The 27393-nt window shown below is 42.3% G+C and overlaps 1 pseudogene; it reads right to left on the bottom strand.

Moving 5' to 3' along the window:
• LOC137756420 (tyrosine-protein kinase Fer pseudogene) overlaps positions 1-10548 on the bottom strand; it is a 60577-nt pseudogene extending 50029 nt beyond the window's left edge.
• Between the last annotated feature and the right edge of the window lie 16845 nt (positions 10549-27393).

The raw sequence follows: 27393 nt of genomic DNA, 5'->3' as shown, positions 1-27393 counted from the left end.
GGGGTCATCAAACTTTTTATGTAAAGGGCCAGATAGTAAATATTTTAAGCTTTATGGGCGAAGGACAGCCCCTCATGACAAAAAATTATCTGACCAAAATGTCGGTAATGCCAAAGTTGAGAAACCCGGGTCTAGGGCAGGGCCCAGGCATTGATCTACATGAAAATCTCCCCAAATGAGTCCCCAGGTGATGGCTTACTATCTCTTCTCTCTCTGTGGTATGAGGGCTCAGTGATAACTTGGATAATTCATATCAAAAGACAATCGTGAATTTTTAAGAAAATATGATTCTAGCTCTTCACTGACAACTTTTTTTTCTTGAGTTGCTAAAAAGATGTTAAAGAGATGGGTTTGAGATCCTCCTCCTTTGTTTTGTGTTGTCCACTCTGTAGTACTGAGGAAACTAAAGGCTTAGATAAGCCTTTCCTTGGTAACAGGGAGGTTTGCTAGAAACAGAGCTTATGTGTTTATTTGAAGAGCTCCTGCTACGAAACACTTAGGAATCTGATTGGCTTAGGGAAGACTGGAAGTTTTCTAGAAGGGTCCACCTAATTTGTGCTTTCACCAATTAGGGGGCTGCACATGTGTGAAGGCCAGAGAGGTATGAATCTGGAGAAGGAAAATGTAGAAAATGTAAATTCTTCCAGTTCAAGCTAATGAGACAAGATGGGGCCCAGGGAATATTAGTGGAGGTTGATTAGGGCATGCAGAAGGCACTCAAGAGAGATACGGAAAGGATTTATAATGCAAGGATTCAAAACAACGTAACACAAGGGGAGAAAGGAAACATGTGAGTCAGTGTTTCTCACAGTGTGGTCCTTGGAACTTTTACAAAAGAACTGTCTGGGTTATTTTTGAAAATACAGATATTTTAGGCCCTACCTTTTGAATCAAGACCAGCTTGGGGCCCTGGAATCTGCATGTTTAACAGGCTCTCTGAGTGTTTCTGACATATACCAAATTTTGAGAAGCACTGGTGTAAGCAGAACTTTGGCTCTAAATAGAGGATGATCAAGATGACAATGTAATCTGAAATAAAGATGTCCCTTGCCTTAGGAAAGAACGTCTTCCTGAGAAGTTGTGTGTTAATAGAGGTTTTCTAAATTTACACTTATTGTAATTACACCAGTGAGACTCATTATTACTCAAAAGAAGCCAAAGGTTTAGACATTCATAGAGTGAATGTTCATATTCAACTGATTGTTTCAAATGTTTGGAGGAATCTAATCTGTCATACTTAGTTAGTTAATCAATATTAACTAACTCTCTAAAACAAAGCACAGGCATTTAAAAATATTCACTTTTATACCTACTTCTGTGATCCTATAGCACTTTTGCCTTTCACAAGAATGTTTTGTGTCAATTTTAAGCTTAGAAAGTAGAGCGAATTAGGTTTAATTAATTTTGACAACCACTATAACATGCTTGTTATGATTACATAAATGAGATTTTTGCGGTTTCCATATCTTTTGCATCTCGTGTTCAAACAAAGATCTCACATTGGAGCAGAAATATGCTGATTAGATGAGTGACATTAAGTACAAAATTGTATTGTGCTGGGTGCATTTGAATTCTACACAAAGAACAGACTTGGAGTCTGATTATCCCAGTCTCTGATTGCTTTGTCATTCAGTTTTGATAAATGGTTTAATCATTTAATGAATTGATAATTTGCTATTGAGTCAACAAAATAGAAAATTGCAAACCTTACTTATGAAAATCTGAAGACTAGTTGGATTCTCATCTGTTACGTTATTTAATGGTATATATATAATTGTTCTAATTTTTTCTACTGTCCTTAATCACTTCCACTTGATTTGATAAGGCCCTCGCAGGATCTCTGTAAGATTTTCATTTTGACAGGATGATGATAATACATGGCACGCTGAGAATTACAGGAACTCCAATAGAGGAGAATAATGGCTTTGTAGTGTGGAAATGTAGAGTCCCTATTTAAAAATCAAATCGGTGGAAAAATGAAATGCATTCCCAGCTTGCTTCCAAATTATCTGTTCAATGAGGCCCATGTCAATCCACGATGTTTTCAGTGTACAGGAATCCAGAAGAGTATAGAATCTCAGGATTAAAGATTGTTAGTGCTGGAAGAAATTTAGGATTTCTCAAACTGCAGTGTAAAGGGGGACTCCTTCCCCCTGTTGCCTGTGGAAATGTGGGCTCAGTGTTTCCTAATATTCTGATTTTTCAGCAGATGCCAAAATATGGCGTTCCCTGTTCATCCTCCTGCTGAATAGCCAGCAGTACCTGGGACCCCCTTGTCTCAGTCACAGCTGATTGGATCAGGGACAGATGCCTGCCTTTGAGGGATGCTGCCCATCCACAGGCAGGCAGGTGACTTTTGTGGCCCAGGCTTTAGATGAACAGGGACAGGTTATTGCCTCAGGAAGTTTGATTCATGACACAAAGGAAACCTACCAGTTGGTAGTAGAGCAGAAAGAAGTAGACACAGAGACTGGAGCCAAATCATGTTCATTGCAGAGCACTTGACACAAGGTCATATACTTCTGGAACTGAGGTCCTCAGAGTGGCTTAGAATCTAGACCCATTCACCACCCGGGTCCCCATGCTAAGTAAGATGTTTTATTTTAACAGTGATCCGAGCCCAAGGGAAATGGACATACTGTATTCAGAAATGTGTATGTGCAGGGTTGGGTTAATTGGGGACAATTGTATTTACCTTCCAGAGTGTTGTAAGAATTAAATGAGAACATGTGAAATGGTCTAGATTGGTACCTGACACATAGTAGACACTTTGTGTTACCTTCCTGGCTCCCTTCCTCTCTGCTCCTCCACTGTTCATGTATTTACACCTAGTGTTGGCTTCAACCAAAAGTTGAAGGATACCAGAATCTGTGACTCAGGTCAATGATGGATAAAGAGTTTTCCCCTGTATATTAGCCAGCTGCTGCCTGAAAGGCCCCTGTCATTAACCCATATTTTCCCAGACTCAGGTCTTGCAAGGAATTGGTCCTGGACCCTGACCTGGACCCTGAAAAGATCCTGGACCCTGACCCTGGTTGCCTGTATCTGTCAGGATTCAGTATAGGAAACAAAAAACCACGCTAGGTATTTTCAGTAGAAAGGGATTTAATAAGGAAATTAGATATTTTTATTTTTTAAATTTATTAATTTTTTGGCCACGCCGCACAGCTTGCAGGATCTTAGTCCCCTGATCAGGGATCTAACCTGTGCCCCCTGAAGTGGAAGCATGGAGCCCTAACCACTGTACCACCAGGGAATTCCCTAGATATTTTTTAAAAAGCCTTGGAAGGGTTGGAAGAGTGGGATCTAGGCTGGGCCTATAGGAATGGCTCCCAGAATCTTATAGAACCCATCCACCAGTTAGTTGGCTACTACCTCTGAGACCATCACTGGAATGCTTGAGTTCAAGAATGGCCCAGGGAACAGAAGGTGGAGTCAGGAAATACCACTGTCACTGATGTACTGCCTCTTGACACCCAGGAAGCTGGAGACTAGATGCTGGTACAGTGTTGCAGAACATTCTCGTGTCTGCATGACCTTCATTGCCAGGGTAAAGGAGCCCACAGGGGCAGGGAAGGTGGTCTTGGCTTCATTTCTGCCTTTTAGATCTCACGTAAATGCACATATTTGGTGGAAGGTATTTCAAACCCAGAACTCAAGCTGTAAAAGAGTCTGTGAAATATGGTTTTCAGTTTTCTAGTCTTTGCAGCACAGAAGATGCATTAGAAGGAAGTGGGAATAAAGGATGAGAGAGCCAACAGCCAGTATCAACAACACTGTCTACCATATTAGTCAGTGAGACGCTCAGGCTCTCCCTGTACTGGGCCTGCCACCTGGTCCCATCTAAATTCTAAACCACAGTCAAAACTAACGATGTTGCTAATTCTGATAAAACACTTTTGTTGTTTCGTGTCTGTCCTTTACCTGTCCCCAGTTCTCACCTTGATAGTTGAAGGTGGCAAAAAAAAGTTAAGGAGAAATTATTTCTCCCAGTTAACAATTGTGGCACAACTATTTAATAAAGTTATATAGCCTGACCTCGCACTTCAAGAAAATAAATTCCAGGTGGATTAAATAGTTAAATGTAATTAACAAAACAAGAAACCCAGAGGAAAAAACAAAATATATATTTTAGGAAAAGGGAAGGCCTTTTTAAACATAGCACCAAAGACGGAAAACATAAAGGAAAAGATAAATAGATTTGAATGTATAAAAGTCAAAATTCTATATGCCAAAGAAGCAGAAAGACAATGACATGCTGAGAAAAATTTGTATGGTATGACAAAGGGTTAACACTAAAGAGTGTTTATAAATCAATAAAGAAGATAAAAATTCCAATGGGAAAAAAGGACAGAAGACCAGGACAGGCACTTTACGAAGGAACAAATACAAACAGCCAATGAAAAAGTAAAAGTTCAAATTCATTTATAATAAAAAATGAAAAGTAAACAAAAATGCTTTGCCATTAAAAAAATTTTCCATTTTTTGCCTATCATTTGATGCTGTCAAAGAAGAAAAGTAATGATAATACCCAGTGTTGACCTGGGCATGAGGAAATAAGCACTTTCAAAAAGAGCTGATGGGAGAAAAAGTTGGTATAATCTTTCTGGAGGGTAATTTTGCAATATGTTTCCAAAGTATTAAATGTGAATGCTCTTTAACTGAGTTGTTCCAATAGTAGGAATTAATGCTAAGGAAATAATCAGGTAGGTTATTTGTAAGGAAACTCCTACAATATTATTTTATAATGTTAAAAATTTAGAAACCATCTGAATGTTTTAACAATATGGAATTGGTAAACTAATTATGGTACATCCATAAGTGAATCACAGTACATCCATATGTTGGATTCCTATTCGGCCATTATAAATAATGGTATAGAAGAATGGCAGGGAAAAATGTCCACAATATATCAGTAAGTGCGGAAAGCAGGCAACGAGTGTGTATTGAATGATAACAATGTATGTTTCATAGAAAGACAGGAAGAAAATAAGTTAAAATGTTAATGAGGGTTATTTCTGGGTGGTGAGCTTGTGGATGGTTGTAACATTTTGTGTTTTTCAAATTTTTATTCCCTTTTTTTTTGCATTAGGGAAGCATTATCTACGAGAAAAATTAAAAATCGGTATTGCAATGTAAACTCTTGGTTTGGTTTGTTCTTTTGTCTATGAAGGCAACTGAATGAGGATAAATAGCTTGTGTGAGGTAGTGGTCTTGGGCCAGGTCCAGCCTATTAGCCCTATGCTAAATTTCCATAAGCAATAGCAGGAGCTGATCAGCTTGTGCTGGTTTAAGTGGAAAAATTGCTGGGAAACTTGCCTCACTCCATCCTGCAGCACAAAGACAAGTGCTTTCTCTGACACTTGTTTTTCAACCTCCAATGGCCACTGAATGTCACTGTGGTTCCAAGGAAATGCAGTGCAGATACGACTTCTTTGGTCCCGGTAATGACCGTGGAGACTGGGGCAGGAAAAATAAATAGGCAAATCAGCCCTAGAATTCTCTAGAGGCCTGCACAATGCCTACAGCCTCCTATTGCTACTAACAATACATTTGGGCTGATGAATGAGCAATGAGAACAACGTGTTTGAGTCAACACTTTCTTAGTCAAGTCTAAGACTTTCTAAGTCCCATGTATTGATAGTAAGAAGCAGAAGCCTCAGGTTGTGATCCCGGTTCTGCCAAGCCCTGGTCAGATTCCTTCAGTGGACAGATGGGGAAACTGAGCTCAGCAGTGGAGGATAGCCTCAGCAGGCGGAAGGGTGTCACCCAATAGGCAGACTAAGCGCCTACTTGGGGCCCCAGCATAGCACTAGTGTGTGGTACAGGATCTAGCACATAGCAGGTGCTCAGAAAAGTTGAAATGACATCCCTGACTACCACCCCTTCAGTCTGGATTAGGTGCCCCTCCTTAATGGTGCCATAGTACTTGTGCTTACCTCTGTCCTAACAATTATGATTTTGGGTTACAGTGATCCACTGACATGTTGGTTGGATGCTGGAGGCTAGGGACCATGTCTTTTGATACAGTCCTCAGCACTTCCTGCATAAGAAAAAGAGATTTTATAATTCCTCCCTGCTCTCTCCCATCCCCCACCCACCCAAGGGGGTGGATCATGGTAACTAGAAAATCCTCCTTTCCACCCCCCCCCCCAAAATGGGCTAAGTTACAAGTTTGGAGAAGCTGCAGTTGGGTTAGGGGCAGGAGTGAGAGGTCCAGGAGTACCAAAGGTTAATGAAGCAAAGCAGCTCTAAGAGGATGAAGGAAAAAATATCCCATTGGCAGGATGGTTGGAGAGAGAGGCTGAGACAAAGAGACATGTCAAGAGGGGGTTGATGAAGTTGTGTGTGATGTACATGTTTCCTCTATCTTCCCTATGAAACCTTCACCATACATTTCAGTGCTCTGTCAGTAGCTTTTCTTTCAGGGGTATGTGAAGAAGTGTCAAGATTGGTGGGCAAAATAGATGCTTCCCATGGGGAATTGCTAATCTATGGATTATGGTAGACCAGCACACATGCCTCTCAGTTCCATGTTCTTTCTAGGAAAGCTGATTTGTCTTATTTACATAGGCCTGTCATACTTGGCTGTCTTGATATCTGAGAGCCTCAGAGACCAAATGCAACTCTGTGTAAAGTCACCCCCAAGTATACACAGAGTGAGTGGCTACCTCTATGGTACTGACCCCCTTCTCTTTAGCCCATTACTTTACTCATTAGTCATTCCTTTTTCAGCAAGGGAAAAGGGGAAAATAGGGAAAGATTTACCCTGAACCGTGAGTCCCATTGTCCCCTTCCTTGGATACTCACTTGTCTGTTCCCCAGATCATCCTGTTTCCTATCTGAACCATCCCCACTCTGTCCGGTCTGCCACTCCCTTGGTGACCTGCTCTCTGTTAAGTCTCCAGGCTGCAACTCTTGTAGATGTCCTCAAACCCCCTCTTTCTTTTTCAGCCTTCATCCAATCCATCAGCAAATCCTTTGACTCTACTTTGAAATGCATCCACAATCTGACCTCCTCTCATCACCTCTACTGCTACCACTCTGATCCAAGCCATCATCTTCTCTCACGATATTGAGAGGGATATATTGCCTTCTAAATGTTCTTCCTGCTCCTACCCTTGTCTTCTACAGTCTATTCTCAACATAGCAGCCAGATGTCCTTTTCGAAAACTTAAATCATATCATGTCTCTGACTGAGTGCCCCAACAACTCTCCCTTTCTGTCACAGAAAAACCCAAAGTCCTTTCGGGGATCTTTAAGCCCCTCAGTGAGCTCACTAACTTCATCTCCTATTTCTCTCACCGATTTTTTTTTTTTTTTGTGGCTGCATTGGGTCTTCGTTGCTGCGCACAGGCTTTCTCTAGTTGCAGCGAGTGGGGGCTACTCCTCGTTGCGGTGCGTGGGCTTCTCATTGTGGTGGCTTCTCTTGTTGTGGAACACGGGCTCTAGGGCACACGGGCTTCAGTAGTTGTAGCACGCAGGCTCAGTAGTTGTGGCTCAAGGGCTCTAGCGCGCAGGCTCAGTAGTTGCGGCGCACGGGCTTAGTTGCTCCGCGGCATGTGGGATCTTCCCTGACCAGGGTTCGGACCCGTGTGCCCTGCATTGGCAGGTGGATTCTTTGTTTTATTTATTTATTTATTTTTTTGGTGTTTTGTGGCAGGCAGGTTCTTAACCACTGCGCCACCAGGGAAGTCCCCGATTATTTCTTTTTTAATTAAAAAAAATTTTTTTTTTGGAGTATAGTTGATATACAATGTTGTGTTAATTTCAGGTGTACAGCAAAGTGAATCAGTTATACATATACATATATCTATTCTTTTTCAAATTCTTTTGCCATATAGATTGTTACAGAATCTCTCACCTATTATTAGTCATTGCACTCTAGCCACGTAAGTGACTTCTTTGCTGTTTCTCAAACACACCGGGCATGCTCCCACCTCAGGGCCTTTGCTGACTGTTCCCGCTGCCTGCAATAATCTTCCCCTACATATCTGCAGAGATCACTCACCACCTAAGGCCTCTGCTTAAACACTGACCACAACAGCTTTCGTGCAAGTCCTTTTTTTGGTAATGTGATCTCAGGAAGCAGGAGTGAGGGACACGGCAAAGTGCGACAAGGGAGGATATCTGAGAAGACTCATGAAATGTGTCTCAGCACCATTTTCTGGGGATTAGGAAAGGAAAGGCATTTCTCCATCGCTCCCTATCCCTCATGCAGGACTGGCTACGTAATTTACAGGACTCAGTGCACAATGAAAATGCAAGGCCCCTTGTTCTGGTTAGGCCAGAGGAAGAGCTCGACAGTGTTAGCAGTTGTCTCTTTGTTCCTCCATAGCTCTTCTTTTTTTTTTTTAACATCTTTATTGGAGTATAATTGCTTTACAATGGTGTATTAGTTTCTGCTTTATAACAAAGAGAATCAGTTATACATATACATACATCCCCATATCTCTTCCCTCTTGCATCTCCCTCCCTCCCACCCTCCCTATCCCACACCTCTAGGTAGTCACAAAGCACAGAGCTGATCTCCCTGTGCCATGCGGTTGCTTCCCACTAGCTATCTATTTTACGTTTGGTAGTGAATATATGTCCATGCCACTCTCTCACTTTGTCACAGCTTACCCTTCCCCCTCCCCATATCCTCAAGTCCATTCTCTAGTAGGTCTGTGTCTTTATTCCCGTCTTGCCACTAGGTTCTTCATGACCTTTTTTTTTCCCTTAGATCCCATATATATGTGTTAGCATACTGTAATTGTTTTTCTCTTTCTGACTTACTTCACTCTGTATGACAGACTCTAACTCCATCCACCTCATTACAAATACCTCAATTTCGTTTCTTTTTATGGCTGAGTAATATTCCATTGTATATATGTGCCACATCTTCTTTATCCATTCATCCGATGATGGACACTTAGGTTGCTTCCATGTCCTGGCTATTGTAAATAGAGCTGCAATGAACATTCTAGTACATGTCTCTTTTTGAATTATGGTTTTCTCAGGGTATATGCCCAGTAGTGGGATTGCTGGGTCGTATGGTAGTTCTGTTTTTACTTTTTTAAGGAACCTCCATACTGTTCTCCATAGTGGCTGTATCAATTTACATTCCCACCAACAGTGCAAGAGTGTTCCCTTTTCTCCACACCCTCTCCAGCATTTATTGTTTCTAGATTTTTTGATGATGGCCATTCTGACCGGTGTGAGATGATATCTCATTGTAGTTTTGATTTGCATTTCTCTAATGATTAGTGATGTTGAGCATTCTTTCATGTGTTTGTTGGCCATCTGTATATCTTCTTTGGAGCAATGTCTATTTAGGTCTTCTGCCCATTTTTGGATTGGGTTGTTTGTTTTTTTGTTATTGAGCTGCATGAGCTGCTTGTAAATCTTGGAGATTAATCCTTTGTCAGTTGCTTCATTGGCAAATATTTTCTCCCATTCTGAGGGTTGTCTTTTGGTCTTGTTTATGGTTTCCTTTGCTGTGCAAAAGCTTTGAAGTTTCATTAGGTCCCATTTGTTTATTTTTGTTTTTATTTCCATTTCTCTAGGAGGTGGGTCAAAAAGGATCTTGCTGTGATTTATGTCACAGAGGGTTCTGCCTATGTTTTCCTCTAAGAGTTTGATAGTGTCTGGCCTTACATTTAGGTCTTTAATCCATTTTGAGTTTATTTTTGTGTATGCTGTTAGGGAGTGTTCTAATTTCATTCTTTTACATGTAGCTGTCCGGTTTTCCCAGCACCACTTATTGAAGAGGCTGTCTTTTCTCCACTGTATATGCTTGCCTCCTTTATCAAAGATAAGGTGACCATATGTGCGTGGGTTTATCTCTGGGCTTTCTATCCTGTTCCATTGATCTATGTTTCTGTTTTTGTGCCAGTACCAAACTGTCTTGATTACTGTAGCTTTGTAGTATAGTCTGAAGTCAGGGAGCCTGATTCCTCCAGCTCCATTTTTCGTTCTCAAGATTGCTTTGGCTATTCGGGGTCTTCATAGCTCTTCTTTTCCGTGTTCCAAAGGAGCTAGGGAAAGGTTCAAGCTCTCCCCAGCACAATCTGTACCCTCCATGGGGTCATGGCATCAATACATTGGGAGATGAATGATGCAGTTTTTCATTCTTATTCTTCCTCATGTCTGTGACTTCGCCTAGACTGCTATCTTCCTTCCTCTAGTTTGTGGCTTCATTTGGGTGATGGGTGTTGATTTGGAAAATGACATGCTATCATAGAACTTGTGCTGGAGACAGCTCTTCTTCCAAGTGTTGTTTTGAGTATGCAAACAGCAAAATAGGGATGGCCTTGACTTTCCATCTGTGGCAGAGACTGCTGGTCGATTACCGAAACATGTTCTTCACTTCTTCCGAGGAACATGGTTCATGGCTACACCTTCTACAGTCCTTTGTGCAGTAGGTTTCGCCATTTGACTAAGTTCTCCCCCACAGAATGCAAATGCAAGTGATGTCTGCCGCATCCAGGCCTTAAGAAAGTAAATATGCCTCTTCCGTACTACAACTCGTGACAATCTAACTTTAACCAAACAGATGACATCCATGATTTAAGGGATAAAGGGGCAACTTCCTAAAAGGCAACCAGATCCCTAAGTGATCACTGGATCAGAGCTACCTTGCTTACCTGGACTATGTACTTATATTCCAAATATTATGAGAGAGATATATCACCTTTTTTAAAAATCACTGTATTGTTAGTGCTGTTTGTTATAGCAGCTCATCATTTTGCCCTCAAATACTGTAAATGTGCTCTATATGGACTCATCCCAGAGCCCCAAGTTCAAGTTAGTACCTTTTTGCTGCAGTTAAATCTTGCACAGGTAAAGGCAAGCCTCATTACACCTGTCAACAGAGATTGAGTTGTTCCCATGGTGGGAATGTCTGCACAGATATTATGGCTATAATAGCACTTGTCCTTCTGGAGTGGAAAATGACCTGGCCAAGATCAGGGGTGAGATTGAAGTTGGAGTCAAGGGTGCAGTCTGCCTATGGAAAGCCCAAATGGCCCACACTGAGACTGAATTCATCAAGACCTTGGCCTCATTAACAATAAGCACAAATCAGTTGAGTTAATGATCCCAGGAGAAAAAAAGCCTGAGAGTACGGTAAGTTGTTTTCTTGAAAAATAGTGAAACAAAACCTTTACAATTCTGATAAAAGATCCTAGACATGGAAGAGAAAAGTCACATTTTTCATTCTAACTTGATTCTATGGTTACTAAAGACTGTATTCTGTGAGAAATTTCACCTGAATGGCTTATTAGAGCTTCAGATTTTCTTGACCAAGGAAAAGTAGTGTTGTCAAAGAGTTGCCAAACCTCAGACACCTGATACAAGGTATTCTGCATCTTTATGGTACAGAACAGGTATCCTTTCTTTAGGTGGCTAGAAATGGAATCTTTTGTCTTCCTAGAAAGCCACAGAAGGCCTTTGTTGATTTCATGAAAGCAGAATTGTGGGTTTAAGAAACATCAGCTATGTCACCTCCTTGAAGACACTGAGACATGTACACCCTTTAAACATGAAAGAAGTAGAGTATGAATTAGTTTAGCTGGAAGTTTAAAGGGTGATCTTAGAAATGTAATTCTTTAGCAAGTAAGATTTACTCCTCTTTATAATTGGGGGAATAGGAGGTGAAACCGCACAAAGAATTAAGCCCATGTAAGAATTAAATATTTATTTGCCTTCTAAAGGAGATTGAAGCAATAAATCATAAAAATTTCTTTGAAAAAAGTCTTTGAAAATAACTTTTCATGTCTCTCAAGGGGAAAAAAAATCTACCACCTGTTAAGCACCAGGTGGTATTAAGTTGTTGATTGAAGTTTTTCAACTAGGCAGAAAGTATTTTGAATTAGTTGGGGAATGTTTGTGTATATTTTTCCTGACAGTGAATGCTATTCTCTCAGGTATGGAGTAACCAAGATTTGCAAGCCATGAACTTTCTGTTACTTCACATCTTTGGAGCCTGGAGGAGCAGTGTTGTCTGTTCATAGTTAGATGATGTCTCAGTTTGCTTGGCTTCATAACCAAGCACCCCAAAACTTAGTGGCTTAAAGTCATAATCATGTTACTTGTTCACAGTTCTGTTGGTCAGTGATTTTGGCTGAGCAGTTATTTTGCTGGTTGTACCTGGGGTCACTTATGCAGTGAAGTAGGAGAGAAGGGTGAATCCAAATGCAGAATGGCTTCACCCTTGCCTCCTACTTCATTATCTCATGGAAGGGTCTTCCACTGGCAAAAGCTAACCAGAACCTAGCTGGCAAGAGACTCCTGGAAATGTAGGTTTTCTGGCTTCCAGTAGTACAGGGAAGAAAATAGAAACTTAGGTTGGACTTAAGTATCCACAGACAATATCTGACATAAGTACCTATCTCAAAGGAAGTTGAAATGATTAATGAGATATGTACAAATTGCATATATTATGGTTCCTGGCACATAGAAAACACTAAAAAAGTGGTAGTGCTATGTGTATTTGTGGGTATAAATACATGTTCATAATAGTCACTTTAAATGTATTTACCTTGCCTCTGTTAATAGTTCTTTACAAACTAGAATGTTTTTCTTTTTCCTTCCTATCCTCTCTTAGACTACATTAAGAGCTCCATATAGAATATTTTCTGATTTATTTCAAATTTTTAGCTGACAGAAGCAGATTTTTAAAATTTTTGTCTTATAACGTGTCCTAAAAATGTAAATATAGCATGTCAGCAGCTTTTAACATATTTCACTTTGCTCCCATGGCTATAACATGTGAGTTGCTGCTTGTCTACAACTTAGTTGTTGAAGTCTACTAAATATGAGTATCCCAATGACTAACTTTCATTTCATTACTATGTTTTTTTGTTGTTGTTGCTCAAATTTCTGAGCTTTAAAGTATCATGAAGTTTGCATTAACATAAATCTTGGGGATGACAGTAGCATTTAAATTTCTTCACGAAAGCAGCCTCAGATCGGAGATTTTCATTCCGCCAGTCTTGGCTAACTTCTCAGACTTCCTTGCAGCAGTCACAGATGGTCTCCCATTTCTCTGAACTTAGATGGTTTTTCCACTGAGGCCAGATTTTGAGGTCCATCCACAAAGGCAGTTTCTGGCTAGAAGAACCTTCTCTAAATTTGGTGTTCCCATGGGCTTGCTCAACAGCTGAATAATGCCACTGAGTGGTAGGAAATGAATTGGAAAAGTGAGAATGAAATGCAAAAATGGGGAAAAAAATCCTGTACAGGAAACTGGGAAGCATTCCCACTCACCTTTGTCTAGACGGTTGTCAAGTTGTAACAACACAATCTGCATTAGATAACCCACCCCTCTGCTCTTGTGCTCTGTCAAATATACACTGGTTGGTCCACTACCCTTGGCCTTACCCTACACATAATCGTCTCACTTCATATTTGTCCTTGTACTTGAAGCATCATCAGGCAGATGCATTTAAAATAATTGAGTGGTTCCTATTGTCTTTATGATGAGACTTACACCTCTTGCCATGGTGGTCAAGGCCTTTCCTATTTGGCTCTTTGCTACCTTTCCATCCAGCCTAAACTACTGCTACTCTCCAGCTCGTGTTGGATATCACCACCCACACCCATCCACGGCACACCACCAATAATCAACAACCACTGACCACACTCACCAGCCCTAACCACCCCCATTAAGCCCTGCTTACTAGGTCTGTCCATTAGCTCCACTCCACCACCAGCCATACCCCAGCAGCCCTGGTCACCACCGCAGTCTCTGCCCACCTGATATGTCTGCCAGCAGCAGCCCTATTTACTCTGACTCCCTCTTTCACAACCTTTTGACTTAGTGCTGTTGATTCTCCTTAATATCTCATTAAATGTCTCATGCATCAGTCCCCTTCTCTCTAATTCTCCCACCTTGCTCTGGATCGGACCACCACTCTCTCTCGCCTGCAACACTGCACTGGTCTCCTGACTAGGCCCCCTGCCTCCAAGTTAGCCTCCCTCCAATCCAACCCATACACACTGTTAAAGTGATCTTTCTGACATCTGAATATGACCCTATCTTCCTTCTTAGGACAAACTGTGTTGACCATTAGAGCTGTCCACTAAACATATCTGGCTCTCCACGCTTCTAGGCACATAGGATCGCACTTCCCCACCCTCTTGAAGTTAAGTGTGGACGTGACTTGCTTTAGTCAGTAAAATGTGAGCAGAAGTGACGCATGGCATCCTGGGGCAGAAACTTTAAGAGCCGGTGTACAATTTGCCCTATTCTCTGTCCCTCTGGTTCCAGATGGTAGCTACTCTGTTGGTCTGAGTCCACAAGTGAAGGGCCCCCAGACTACCCACAATAGATATGTGGCTTCAGTAAGAAATAAACCTTGTTGTTTTAAGTCACTGACTTTGGAGTTTTTACTGCAGCAGAACCTGGCACGCTCTGAGGTAAAGCTCAAACCCCTTAGCACGATACTGATAATCTCTTATAATCTGACCTCTACCTTCCAACCTCACTTTAAACTATTCCTCTCCCCACATCCTACGCTCCAGACAAACTGTTGTTCCTGGTATGCGCTCCCGTGCTTTCTTGCTTCGATTATTTGCTCTTCCACCTCTGCTTTCAACTCAGCATGTCCAAAACCAACCTCTCCCTCCTTAGACTTCCATAAGCATAATATCTGGATCATTTTCCTATTTATATCAGAGTTTCTTATATATATATCTTACGTACTCTGTTTGCCTGGAATCTCATGTCAGCGCTTGTGTCTAAATCAACTTGGTATACAACTATAATGTTTAGAACAATGCCCTTCATCTTGTTAGTGCTTAAATATTTGCCAAATGAGTGTACTCTGTTCCTGAAATACAGGATAATTATAATACTTGTCTTAATTTTTGTTGTAGGTTTTTTTTTTTTTAAAGAATAGCTGTATTGAGGTATAATTGATAGACAAAAAACCTGCCCATGTTAAATATATACAATTGATGAGTTTGGACATATGCATATACCTGTGATACTATCATTACAATCAGGGTAATAAACATATCTGTCACTTCCAGCAGTTTCCTTTTGTGTGTGTGTGTGTGTGTGTGTGTGTGTGTGATAAGAACACCTAACATGAGATCTACCCTCTTAACAAAGTTTTAAGGGCACAGTACTGGGTTGTTACCTACAGGCACTGTGTTGTACAGCAGATCTCTAGAACTTGTTCATCTTGCATAACTGAAACTTTATACCCATTGAACAATCACTCCCCTTTCCCCCCTCCCCCTAGCCCTTAGCAACCACCATTCTAATCTTTGCTTATAGGAGTTTGACTACTTTAGATACCTCATATAAGTGGAGTCATATAGCACCTGTCCTCCTGAGACTGGCTTATTTCACTTAGCATAATGTCGTCAAGGTTCATCCATGTTATCACAAATAGTAGGATTTCCTTCTTTTTTTAAGGCTGAATAATATTCCATTACACACACACACACACACACACACACACACACATTCTCTTTATCCATTCACCTATCGATGGACATTTAGGTTGTTTCCATATCTTGACTACTGTGAATAATAGTCGAGTTTGTTTTATGTGACTGGGTGGGTTAGGGAGCAGCTCTGATAAAGTTTAGGGTAACTCATTAGGGGGATGGGATGGAGAAGGAAATAGGGGAGGGAACAATGGAATTAATGCATTATTACCTGGCATCTGCTCAAAACCTAATACAGTGCTAGGCACTGTGAAGAATTTCTAGAAAGAAGACACTATTTTTGACCCCTATGAATTTACCCTCTGGTTTGGTGACAAAGCATTATATGCATGAAGGCATACAAAACCAGTGGAGATTACAGTACAGATTTAAGTTACTAAAATCCTGTTCCAGACAGTGAATTTTCAACTATTTCTGCAATGTGCTACTGTATCTCTAAGGCTATTGCAAAAATTTTCAAGCAACGTTAGTGACAGTTTACCTCAACTAAAAACTTGTCATGCATTTCAATTTAGGGAGAGGGAGCAATTCACAAAATCATGATTGTTGTAAAACCAATCCATGACCAGTGGCACGCTCTTATGAATTTGAAAACACTGGATGAGTTGAAACTTGTTTCTACTAGGTTTTCTGTGACCAGGTAGCATTTTTAATCTCCAAAGCTCTTTGAAGCCATTTGACATGATTTGAATATATTGTATGTGTGGTGTAGTGGTCAGTGGTGATAAATGTTTAGCAGTTATCCTAGGGGTCTGCCAGACCATGATTGCCAATTGCTGTGGTGTAAACACTTCCACCATGGCCAATCTTAAACTACCAATTGAACATCACTGAATGTGGAGTTGGGAAGAGATGTGTACAATCAGCTTTCAAAAGCCCCTGCAAGCAGGCCCCCCAGCGCACCACTCTGGGGGGGTTGTGAGTGGCGAGGAGGGAGGCAGAATGAGGTATGAGGGTGGGCAGGGATATAAACAAGCAAAGGAATTATTCATTACACACACGGTGGTATTAGCTAGGAAATTGGGATCAGGTAAATAACACCAGGAAGTAATGACTGTTGACATTACATGTAGTAATCTGTTTTCCTGGAACAAACTGCAAATGTATTCTGTTTGGAATTTAGTATTTTAAATTTTATCCATAAAAATGACTCATGAGATTGGATTCATTAGTTTATTAGACTATCACAATCATTATTCCAAACTTATTTATATTGCAATCAGTAGAATGGGATGTCTCTTCCGAATAAGGAAATGAATGTGAATGCCAAGGATTTTCTCTTATTTAATTTTAATAATTGTAAATCATCACATGTGATATGTATTTTTCATATTTATGCCTGTAAGTAAATTCTACCAGAGAAAATAGAAGAGGAGAAAGCCACATTAAAACTTGCAAACTGTTTCTCTCAGATGGTTTTTGGGCTTTATGTTTCCACAATGAAATGATCAGCATTAAGTCATGGTCCCTAAATGAGGGTCAGGTATGGGCCAGGAGTAATGAGCAAGGGCAGGCCCATGGCATGGCACTCATTGCTTAAACCGTTTCAGAGGAGCTTCGTATTTCATCAGGATGTTTGTTAAGGCTAGAGCTTCCAATCAAGACCTTGGAAGATCCTGGAATGGCAATTCCTTTTGTTCAAAAATGTTGGGTGGGATGTTGTTGGCTTCATTGCCTCTAGAAATTCGCCAATCAGCAGGCTTGAAATTTTACTAAGCCATTCATCCCTTTAGTTTGTAGTATGACCTCTGCGGGATGGCCCAATTAAAATACTCTGTCACTTATAAGTGGTGTTTAGCAGGTTTCTTAGCATGTCTGTGCCTCAGTTTCCTCACTTGTAAAATGGAGAGAATAAGAGTACCTACATCACAGGCTTATGATGATTAGATGCGTAAATACGCCTCTCACGTCAAGGCATGATTGATTTATCATATTGTCAAATCTCTCTCCTATAGGCACCATTTCAGAGGCAACACTCAGAAAGAATGAATTAAATCGGAAGCCTCCATATGGTGCTCTGTCCTCCGTAGGAAGAATAGAGGGTTCAGGGAACAAAGAGTAGAATCAGGAATGTCCGCACTAACCGTCACTCTGACTGACCTACTGGAGGATTTTTTGTTTCCTGTCCCTGCAACTAAGCTTTACAGTGTTAGAGACCCTGGTCCCCAAAGGGGTTATACCCCCACCAGGGGCCATAACAAGGGTCCCATTGACTTACAAGCTACGACTGACACTTAGCCCCTTTGGGTTCTTTGTGTTCAATGACTAGTAGCCAAGAAAACTCACCATCCTAACAGGCATAATTGAGCCTAATCAGCAAGAGGATAGAGGGATAATGTTCCATGAGAATAGAGAGGAATATGTGTGGAACTCAGATGACCCACCCAGGTGCCCCCCACCCACTGTTCCCCAGTCCATTGTCACTGAATGAACACATGCAGCAACCCCAGTCTGAGGAGGGTATGACTTACCAGGGGTTCTGATCTCTCAGGAATGAGGGTTTGGTTTGAACTACCAGATAAGCCACCGAAACCTTCCAAAGTAAAAGCTGAGGGTGAGGGGAATTTAGAATGAATAGTGGAAGAGGGAGGTACTGAATACCAGTTGCAGTCCAAGACCAACTGAAGTGGGGATTGGGAGGCTGTAGTTTATCGCACTTATCTCCCTCTTATTAGGCCCACAAGAGCCTTGGATGGGCTTCTCCCTGAACATGTATGGAGACGTGGATCAGGGTGATACAGGGATGGGCTGTGGCAGGCCTACAGACGTGTTACTCAGACCCCTCTTCCGAAGGGACTCACTGCCCAGCTGCTAGCACCTTCAGGGTTGGTCTCAGCTTTTGAGTCAAGGTCCTGCTCTTCTTGGAGCAGCCTCTGGCCAATGACTGAGCAAGGAAGTGGTACAAGAGCCTAGCCACTTCTGTTCAATGTAGGACTCCTCAAATGGGAATCTTTGCTTCAGAATTTCCCTGTGGGGCTGGCAGAAACTTTCTCAGATGTGCACTGAGTCTGACGGCTCCCCCTACCCCAATCCTGCTTCCTCACTCTTCCTTTACGGATGTCACTCCCCAATAAATCTCAGTGTTTGCTTCCTGACAACCTGTCCTTCGTGCATTCTAGTGTTCTGTGAGGCCAGCTACTTCTGGGTGGTGTGGCACGTGGTATGACCAGTGAATCCCATGGTCATGGGCCCACTCCCATACCTCCTTTGTTGTGAAGTGGGATGTTGGATGCCATGCTGTGTGGAATTTCATACTTGTGGATCAAGCATTCCATAAGCCCCTGGACAGTGGTCCCGGCTGAGGTTCTGCAGATAGGAAAGGCAAGCTCACACCCCCAAATAGGTATCTATCCTATGAGAATGAACTGTTGGCCCTTCTAAGATGGACATGGCCCATTGTAGTTAACTTGCTACCAAGTGGCTGATTGGTCTCTTTGGGGAATGGTGCTCCGCTCCACAGGCCAGGGCAGATGATAGTGAAGGCTGTCCCTTGATTTGTTGAAAGAAATAGTAAAACGATAGCCAACCCTTTCCAGCCCCCAGCAATAGAGTCAAAGCGATAGAGCTTAACCACCAGCAGCCAGGGGTTTGTAATTATTGTAACAACAGGCAAGATTAAAGTGGCAACTATGTAGGCCCGATCAGTAGAGAGCTAGAGATGGTTAATAAAACACAGCATCTCTAAAAAATAAAAATAATACACAGCATCCCTAGAGGCAAAATAGATAGGCAAACAGGGTATTGCTTAACATATAGAATAAAATCAAAAGAGGAAGAACAAATGTGCTACCTTAACTATGAGTTTACACCCACTTCTGGGGGCCCTGCTAGGGTGTTAAGTCCCATATCCTAAGAAAGTGCCTCCAAACCAACAAACTCTCCCTTGTCTAGTTTTGAGATAAAACACCTCTTGATGAAGCACCTTCAGAATCCAGTCTCATAGGTACTCGCCTGACTCCTGCCAGCACGTGCTGGTGAGGTCTTCCAGTCCCTTTCCTTCCCTATTAGGTCCAGCTTCTTCGTGGAAGGATAATGCTGCTTATAGACCTATGGCTTTGTGGGCGACAGACCTCTGTATTGTCTCTCATACAGAGGAAGTACTAGCTGATTTTCGGGAAGAGTGGGTCACTTCTACCGGCTGAGAACTTTTAGAGAAGACTGGAGAGTCAAAACCTTCAGGAGCATCCACTTAGACGTCCCCATCCCATGTGTCAGTGTGCTGAGTTTTCGCACCTAGGACCTTGACTTCAGCAGAACATACCTGTCTCAGCTGAGCATTCAACGATCCTGGAAGTTCAGTCACCTTAATGATTGAATCCTGGGTTAGATCTTTGCTTTTTTACGCTCCCCATTGCTTGAAATGGGAGCTTCTTTGTAAGCTGGAGACTGTTGGCTTCTCATGTATGGTTTTTAATTGTTATTGGCCCTCAGCTTTTTATTATCTGTTTTTAGGGCATCAAGGTCACTTAATAATAAGCACCGAATTCTATTTTCTTTATATTTATAATCTCCCATAGATTTCAAATGACTGATCATTCCCAGCTAGTGCCTCCTCTCCACTGGCACGTTTTTCCAAAATACCACAGGTGAAAGCTTAATAAATCAGTCACCTGGTAGTAGGGGCTGTCTGTGTAAAAACTCCCACCAGGAAGATGGTCCTCATTACCAGTCAAGTGGTGAGGGATCTGGTCCCCAAGCCCCATCTATGGCCTGCTTTCGTGGACCACTTGTGTTATCATGATAATGTTACAGGTTGGACTCTCAGAGAAGCAGGTGCTGAGAAGAGTTAAGAGTGCAAAAGCTTTATTCGGTGTATGGTCAGGCCACTCAAGATGGCTGTTCTCTTGCTGTCTGTACTTCCCCTGCTTGACCAGTGCCTGCTTCACCTTCACCCTCCTCACATGAACGTGCTTGCCCCTTGCCCCAGCTAGTGATTGTTCTAATATTTAGACCAGAATGACTCCACCTGCTAGTTTATTAAAGGGAAACACCTGCCCTTGTGATGGTTATTAACCTGAGGGACTGTGAGGGACGTACCCTCGCTGCTGGTTTCCCTGGTAACTGATGAGCCAACCTGACATCAATTTCCCCTATAAATGGTTGCCTCCCTCTCCGCTGAGTGGTGGAGATGGTTGCTGCGGCCTGTCTGCGGTACACAGTAGGGGTGTCGTTCCAGGACTTTTTGCTTCAGACATGTAAGATTTCCCCTGTCCAACAAACCATGGATGTCTCTGTTGCTGTCCCCAGGCTCTTCGGTTTCAGGCTGGGCAACCACAAGGCTTGCAGGCCTGTGGGGTGCAGCCCAACATTAGGGAATAATGCCCGTGAAGGGATAGGGACAAAGAAGCAGGATTGAACAGGGGGAGCCAGCAGACTGTGATGTGAATCTGACAAAGCCTCTGCCAGCCCAAGGCAAGAAAAGTCCTATATTGGGTACAAATAGCTAGGCTCTTGTACTACTGCTTTGCTTGGTTATTAGTTGGGGATTACCCTGAGACAGTGTGACTTTGATTATCACCACTTTGCTCTGTCATTGGCTGTGGGCTGCCCCAACAAGAGTGTGACCTCAGTGCAAAAGCCCAGGCAGATTCTGAAGATGTTAACGGCTGGAGGCTGTCAGCTACCTATGAGGAGTCAGATGGCAGTAAGTCCTTTCTTGAAGAAGATATGAGGGGTGCGTAACTATGGTCTGCTAATGGACTAGCCTAATACCATTGTGTATGAGCGAAATTTATTTGTTTGGATTAAAATTTATATTGCCCACCCACTGTCCAGTGGTTGAGTCTCACAAAGGAGATTAGATTTGCACATCTGAGTGTCCTGTGAGTGAATGTATGACCTTCATAGAGTGCAGTAGCTTGGGACATTGGCCAGGGAGGGCACCCATAGTGGTGGTGATGACGACTAGCGCAGGAGATACGCCACATCCAGAGGAACCTGAGGGCTTGGCTGCCTGTCTGGTGGGGGATGAGGTAAGGCTTATTTTGGGAGAAGAGAGACATTGAAAAGATGGCAGGCTGTGGGAAACTGCCTTGGCTAACTGATTATGTGGAGGGTGGACCTCTTTGGACAGAAAACTTGTGCATTTTTTCATTTTCTTTTTAAAAAAATTTTTATTGGAGTATAGTTGATTACAGTGTTGTGTTAGTTTCTGCTGTACAGCAAAGTGAATCACTTATACATATACATATATCCACTCTTTTTTAGATTCTTTTCCCATATAGGCCATTACAGAGTATTGAGTAGAGTTCCCTGTGCTATACAGTAGATCTTTATTAGTTATCTATTTTATATATAGTAGTGTGTATATGTCAATCCCAATCTCCCAATTTAACCCTCCACCCTCTTTCCCCTCTTGGTTACCGTAAGTTTGTTTTCTACATCTGTGACTCTATTTCTGTTTTGTAAATCAGTTCATTTGTACCATTTTTTAGATTCCACATATAAGCAATATCATATGATATTTGTATTTCTCTGACTTCCTTCACTCAGTATGACAATCTCTACATCCATCCATGTTGCTGCAAATGACATTATTTTGTTCTTTTTTTTATGGCTGAGTACAGTATAAAGTGGCATCTCTTCTCTCTTCTCAACACTACTTCCTAAGTTATGCCTCTGGGTTTTTTTTTCCACTCGCACATTTCATTCATTTGTTCATTCATTCATTTGTTCAACAGACGCAACTCTGTTTCAGTTATGGAAATGATTGAGAATCTGCCCATGGTCTAGCAGGGAAGACACTATATTGGCTTGGCCAAAAAGTTCATTCGGGTTTTCTGTACGATGTTACAGAATATATCTGTGTGTGTGTGTATATATATATATATATATATATATATATATATATATATATATATATATATATACACACACACTGTATATATATATATACAAATATATCAGTGTAGTGCTGTGAAAGAGGCAAGCACTACTGAGATGGGACAACAGAGGTAGGGTCTCTAACCCAATCCTGAGGGGAGAGGCCAGTCGGGGAAGGCTTCGCAGAGGAAAGGATGCCAATTTAGTCTTTTTTTAAAAAATTAATTAACTAATTAATTTATTTTTGGCTGTGTTGGGTCTTCGTTTCTGTGCAAGGGCTTTCTCTAGTTGCAGCAAGCGGGGGCCACTCTTCATCGCGGTGCACGGGCCTCTCACTATCGCGGCCTCTCTTGCTGTGGAGCATAGGCTCCAGACGCGCGGGCTCAGTAGTTGTGGCTCACGGGCCCAGTTGCTCCGCGGCATGTGAGATCTTCCCAGACCAGGGCTCGAACCCGTGTCCCCTGCATTGGCAGGTGGATTCTCAACCACTGCACCACCAGGGAAGCCCGCCAATTTAGTCTTAAAGACAAGAGTATGAGTTAGTCAAGCATAAAAGTGAAGGGAAGGAAATTCCAGGAAGATGGAGAAGCATGGTCAAAAACACGGACTCATGAAAACACATGGCAAAGCCAGAAATTAAGTAGTTGAATATGACTGGGTCTTAGTGGATATTTGTGATGAAGTGGAGAATGGAGGTGAAGAGGTGGTAAACAATAAGACTGGAGAAATGGGCAGGAGGCAGATCATGAAGGGCTTTTTAAATGATAAACTAAGGTAATTTACTCTTACGCCATAGGGCAATAGGGACCCACTGATGCTGAGGAGTGATGAGATCAGAAAAATCATTCTGGCTGCAGTGCAGAGGGTGAATTAAAGGGATTAAAAACTAGAAAAAGGAGGAAAAACTAAAAACTAGAAAAAGGAGGAAAAACTAAAAACTAAGAGGCTATTGCATTAAGCCATCTAGAAAGTGTTTCAAGCTCAAACTAAGGTAGAGATTCATAGAAGTAGATGGATTTCAGAGAGATCGAGGGAGTAGAGTCATTAGGACTTGGCTGAGGGTAAGGATGAGGGAAGGAGCAGACAAGGTTGATTACTAGGTTTCTGGATTGGGTGACCAGGCTTCTGGTGGTGATTGATCCCCTGTCCTACTGTCTTCTCTGTGTGGCCCAACCCTCTGTGGTGATGGTGAGAGTAAAGGAAAGAAATCAAAAGAATGGGCTGCTTACAATGCTCTGAACACTTACACAAGTACACAGATTTGGTTTTCTGTAAACTGAATACATCCGCCCATTCTTTGCCTGTTCTTTCTCTGATTCCATCCAGGTTCCGCCTAGCATCTCCCTCAGGGTGATCAGAATCATCTCATATTATGTTTCAGGGAGTGGTTTGGGTAGCTTGTTCCTAGTTTGCGTATTCCTTCTTTGGTGATAATACTAGTTGGTTTGCACTCATGTGGAAGAAAACCATGTTATGACTCTGGGATCCAAAAAGATGAGAAGAGTCATACACTTTTCACTACATCTTACAGCTGTACAAGCTGACGTTAAACTAACTCATCTGTTTTTTTGTTGTCATTTGTGCTGTGGGTTCTATTTTTGAGTGCAAGCCTACTTTTTTTCTCGGATTGTCACATCTACCAGTTTTAAAGTTTATTAGATTTATTCTTATATTCTATTTTACTCTACATCAATGTGGTTTTAAATGAAGATACAGACTCTTGGAGGGATCTCTGGTTTAGCCGTGGGTTGAGGGTAAAAGCAGAGATGATAGTTTCTGTGTTGGAAATGTTGAGTTTGTGCATATGGGATAATCCAAGTGAGGAGGTACACTAGACATTTGAATATACTGGTTTGGAGCTCAGGAGAGCATTTTGAGCTGGAAATGAAGACTTGGGAGACCTAATATAGGTGGAAATGGAAACCATAGGATGGTACCCAGGGAGAACGTACATTGTGAGAAGAGAGGAAGGAACACGGTAGAACATTGACATTAAGAGAAAGAGGGGAGCAGGAAGCAGAAGTGAAATTAGCTGCAGGGTAGGAGGAAAACCAGGAAAGAGTGAAGTCACAGAAGTCAAAGGAATAGAGACTTCCAAGATGGGAGAGGTTAATACCACCAAATTCTGAAAAGAGATCAAATAAGATAATGACTAACAAGTAGGGTAAAGTAGGAGTTAGCAAGCTTTTTCTGCAAAGAGCAGGTAAGTAAATATTTTGGACATGGTGGGCAATACTCTTGTAATTACTCGGTCTGCCATTGGAGGGTAAAAGCAGTCTCAGATAGTATGTAAATGAATGGATGTGGCTATGTTCCAATAAAACTTAATTCACAAAACAAGTGGTGAGCCAAATTTGTCCTATGGGCCACAGTTTGCCATCCCTTACAATAAATTAGGGTTACAGTTTATTGATGACCTTGGCAAGAGCAGTTCCTATAGAGTGGTCGGGCAGAAGCCATAGTACCATCACTAAGGAAGAGGTGATGGGGTGTAGCAAGCTTTTCTGAAGCTATACTATAATTGGGGGAAAATGTGGGCCTTAGAGGGCTTTACCAGGTTTAGAGAGGGTTTCCCGTCTTTCAAGAAAACTAGCAATCTCATGGGGGAAGACTGCAGTGTTTGGAAATATTTGTAAAATTGTTTCACCCTGTCAGCCTTGCGTTCAAGCTCCTTGAGAGCTGCCACCAGAGCTTTAATTGACTTGTTCAGGCTTAATGAATATTTATTAAGAAAAATTTAAATCAACCATTTTGCTACAGGATTGAAGCTCAGTGAAACCACTGCAGGGATAATTTTGCCAAAGCTGCTGTCACGGGGAGAGGATTATTTTTGAGGCTGTCATTGCAGGTTCTTTTACACTTTTATAGCTAGGGCATCGTGAGTCAGTAAATAAGCAAATACCTCCTGCTTGGAGGGTGGGCAGTTTGGCAGGAAAGTGGTCATTCTGAGGTTTTCAACAGCTAGAGGCTAATAGGGGCCAGTGTGACTCCTTAGTTCAAAAGGCTCACAGCTTCTGAGGCACAAAGAGAAATTCAGTTAGATTCTACCTGATTACATTAGGAAGTGCAAATCCAGGTGAAGGGGCAGAGGGAAAGTCTTCATTTGGGGCTCTTTCTAGTTCTTTCTCTGAGCACAGGATCGGGCATGGATGGATGTAGATTCTTTCTAGTCATCATCTACCTTGCTGCAGAGACTGCAAGCCCCTGAGGTCAGGAGCCAAGTGTGCTTTCCCCTCAGCCTGGAGAGGAGAGGAAGAGAGTGTAGGCTCTCCCCCAACCGTCTTGTCCAGGTGATGTTTGGTTACAAGGACAACAGTGGCCGTCAAAGAACTTGGGTATCCTGTCTATTCAAATGGTTTGTGAACTCTCAAGTGTTGAGGATGCTAAGAAAGTGGCGGTAGGCTGGGACAGTGGCGGACACTCCTAATACCTTCCTCCATCCCGTCCTAACAACAGTGCCCTCCCAGGGAGCCTTCTGAGAAAGTCCAGTTGTACCATCTTCACTGAATATAAACGGTTTGTCCATGATCCTTAGTCTTAGATGTAAGGGAAGTCTCCTAGCAACCTCATTCTTTCACATTCAGGCCTGGAGGCAAGTTTCATTAATTCTCAGTGCCACCAACCACTCTCTTCCAAGACCTTGCCCTTTTTTTAACATAAGTTTATTTATTTATTTATTTACTTTTGGCTGCATTAGGTCTTTGTTTCTACACACGGGCTTTCTTTAGTTGCGTTGAGCAGGGGCTACTCTTCATTGTGGTGCACGGACTTCTCATTGCGGTGGCCTCTCTTGTTGCGGAGCATGGGCTCTAGGTGCACAGGCTTCAGTAGTTGTGGCATGTGGGCTCAGTAGTTGTGGCATGTGGACTCAGTAGTTGCGGCTCGCGGGCTCTAGAGTGCAGGCTCAGTAGTTGTGGTGCACGGGCTTAGTTGCTCCGCAGCATGTGGGATCTTCCCAGACAAGGGCTCGAACCCGTGTCCCCTGCATTGGCAGGTGGATTCTTAACCACTACGCCACCAGGGAAGCCCAACCTTGCCTTTTCTTTAGTCTAGATCGATAGGGGTGATACTGTTAAGTCCTCCCAGTAACCCCAGATTCAAAAGAGATTTCCTGATGGGACGTTAAGTTCTGTGTGTTCCCACAACTGAATGCAGATATATTGTTGCTGAGTTTTATATCTGCCAAGTGATCTGATGATAAATAGATGCCCAGGGAGCCCAGTCCAATAGGGTGAGGATACGAGGGGAGGGGTATGGCCGTGAGTAGCTGGACAGCTGGCTCAGATTTTGAAAGTAAACTCTCCAACTGATAATAGGCTTTGGTGGTTTATGACCCTATGAGACAACATGTCAGTGCATCTTCTGCTTCACTGAGTCTGGACTCTGAGGAATAATGGTCTTGCTTCTTGCTTCTCCATTTGTTCTCATCCTCTTCTATGTTCATCTTCCCAAGTCACAGTTGGCCCTTTCTCACCACCCAATACCAGGAAGGTGATTTATAGGACCATTTCTTCCACGATCCTACCAAGGTTTCCTTAACTACATTTGCCCTTCCTGTTTGGAGACTGTCTTATAGACAGAGTGTGATCAGATGTGAGTGTTAACAGGGCAGGAAAACCAATGCAGAGACCAAGAGGCATTCTCCTCTTGTGCACAGGGGGAGTGTGACATCTGAAGGTCAAAGACTTTTTGGCAGACCTGGTTGGCGAGTCTGATCCTATGTGTAAGCAAGATATATAGCTACCTATGGTCTAACTTGAGAAAGACTGAAAGCACCTCTTGCTTCTCCCTTCCTCCCAGGAGAAAAACACTCAAAGCCCACTTAAACCCAAGTTGTGCTTCACTATCATCTGCCACAGCACCTGAGATGAACTTCTCCTTTGAGGAAAGGAACTGGAGTTCCTGTTAAAATAGAAATCTGTTATTTTGTAAGATTTGGAGACATTTGGTACTTGAACTGATTTCAGCAGCCATCAAGGGGACCACTGCTGTAATCTATTCACTGAATCTGCTCCCTAGAGAATCATTCTCTTCTGGGGGACTGCTACAGGTGTCCCAATCAAAGAAAAGGAAAGCAGTTGAAGAGTTATAAAGTGTGAGTGTTTCACCAGATACGTGGCATTTCAG

Source organism: Eschrichtius robustus, chromosome X (assembly GCF_028021215.1).
Source record: "Eschrichtius robustus isolate mEscRob2 chromosome X, mEscRob2.pri, whole genome shotgun sequence".
Lineage (NCBI taxonomy): Eukaryota > Metazoa > Chordata > Mammalia > Artiodactyla > Eschrichtiidae > Eschrichtius > Eschrichtius robustus.
This window is presented reverse-complemented; position numbering and strand designations above follow the sequence as displayed.